The following is a 2,088-nucleotide window of genomic DNA, read 5'->3' as shown; positions in this document are numbered from 1 at the left end:
GCGCTGTGCTGGGAGAGTTCGCTTCGGCACCCAAGTGGGGCTTTTGTCCTTCTGTGGCGCTGGCGTTGGAGCTGCCGGCCACCGTAGGTGGCGCGTGTTGTCTCCCGCCGGCAATGCCACGACAGCACGCTCCCGGGCCTCTGTCGGCAGCGGCAAGCTCAGTTGGGAGCACGGGTGGTCGCACCTAAAGCGTCTACTCGCCAAACTCCGGGCGATTGCGCCTCTCTCGAACCCGACCAAGTACTTAGGACGGCGCTGCGCGCCGCCGGGACCTGAGAGGGTTTCGAGGTGTATTGTGCAGGGGAGCTCAGCCTCCTCCTGTTTGCAGAATAATTGAGCGGACGCTTGCGTGTTCGCGCGGGCCCCCGGGACACACTCCCGGGCGGCCGGCTGCTCAGCTCTAGTTGACGCAGCTCCCTGGTTGATCCTGCCAGTAGTCATATGCTTGTCTCAAAGATTAAGCCATGCATGTCTCAGTACAAGCCGCATTAAGGTGAAACCGCGAATGGCTCATTAAATCAGTTATGGTTCCTTAGATCGTACCCACGTTACTTGGATAACTGTGGTAATTCTAGAGCTAATACATGCAAACAGAGTCCCGACCAGAGATGGAAGGGACGCTTTTATTAGATCAAAAACCAATCGGTCGGCTCGTCCGGTCCGTTTGCCTTGGTGACTCTGAATAACTTTGGGCTGATCGCACGGTCCTCGTACCGGCGACGCATCTTTCAAATGTCTGCCTTATCAACTGTCGATGGTAGGTTCTGCGCCTACCATGGTTGTAACGGGTAACGGGGAATCAGGGTTCGATTCCGGAGAGGGAGCCTGAGAAACGGCTACCACATCCAAGGAAGGCAGCAGGCGCGCAAATTACCCACTCCCGGCACGGGGAGGTAGTGACGAAAAATAACGATACGGGACTCATCCGAGGCCCCGTAATCGGAATGAGTACACTTTAAATCCTTTAACGAGTATCTATTGGAGGGCAAGTCTGGTGCCAGCAGCCGCGGTAATTCCAGCTCCAATAGCGTATATTAAAGTTGTTGCGGTTAAAAAGCTCGTAGTTGGATTTGTGTCCCACGCTGTTGGTTCACCGCCCGTCGGTGTTTAACTGGCATGTATCGTGGGACGTCCTGCCGGTGGGGCGAGCTGAAGGCGTGCGACGCGCCTCGTGCGTGCTCGTGCGTCCCGAGGCGGACCCCGTTGCAATCCTACCAGGGTGCTCTTGAGTGAGTGTCTCGGTGGGCCGGCACGTTTACTTTGAACAAATTAGAGTGCTTAAAGCAGGCAAGCCCGCCTGAATACTGTGTGCATGGAATAATGGAATAGGACCTCGGTTCTATTTTGTTGGTTTTCGGAACCCGAGGTAATGATTAATAGGGACAGGCGGGGGCATTCGTATTGCGACGTTAGAGGTGAAATTCTTGGATCGTCGCAAGACGAACAGAAGCGAAAGCATTTGCCAAGTATGTTTTCATTAATCAAGAACGAAAGTTAGAGGTTCGAAGGCGATCAGATACCGCCCTAGTTCTAACCATAAACGATGCCAGCCAGCGATCCGCCGCAGTTCCTCCGATGACTCGGCGGGCAGCCTCCGGGAAACCAAAGCTTTTGGGTTCCGGGGGAAGTATGGTTGCAAAGCTGAAACTTAAAGGAATTGACGGAAGGGCACCACCAGGAGTGGAGCCTGCGGCTTAATTTGACTCAACACGGGAAACCTCACCAGGCCCGGACACCGGAAGGATTGACAGATTGATAGCTCTTTCTTGATTCGGTGGGTGGTGGTGCATGGCCGTTCTTAGTTGGTGGAGCGATTTGTCTGGTTAATTCCGATAACGAACGAGACTCTAGCCTGCTAACTAGTCGCGTGACATCCTTCGTGCTGTCAGCGATTACTTTTCTTCTTAGAGGGACAGGCGGCTTCTAGCCGCACGAGATTGAGCAATAACAGGTCTGTGATGCCCTTAGATGTTCTGGGCCGCACGCGCGCTACACTGAAGGAATCAGCGTGTCTTCCTAGGCCGAAAGGTCGGGGTAACCCGCTGAACCTCCTTCGTGCTAGGGATTGGGGCTTGCAATTGTTCCCCA

The 2,088-nt window shown here is 54.5% G+C and overlaps 1 non-coding gene across 1 annotated transcript in view; it reads left to right on the top strand.

Moving 5' to 3' along the window:
• The first annotated feature begins 414 nt into the window (after positions 1–414).
• LOC126444608 (small subunit ribosomal RNA) overlaps positions 415–2,088 on the top strand; it is a 1,911-nt gene continuing 237 nt past the window's right edge. The window contains exon 1 of the ribosomal RNA XR_007582657.1: positions 415–2,088. This exon is cut by the window's right edge and continues 237 nt beyond it. This is a non-coding gene — a ribosomal RNA (small subunit ribosomal RNA).

This window comes from Schistocerca serialis, unplaced genomic scaffold (genome assembly GCF_023864345.2).
Source record: "Schistocerca serialis cubense isolate TAMUIC-IGC-003099 unplaced genomic scaffold, iqSchSeri2.2 HiC_scaffold_287, whole genome shotgun sequence".
NCBI lineage: Eukaryota > Metazoa > Arthropoda > Insecta > Orthoptera > Acrididae > Schistocerca > Schistocerca serialis.
Note: the sequence above shows the minus strand (reverse complement) of the source record. Positions and strands in the feature narration are given on the sequence as shown.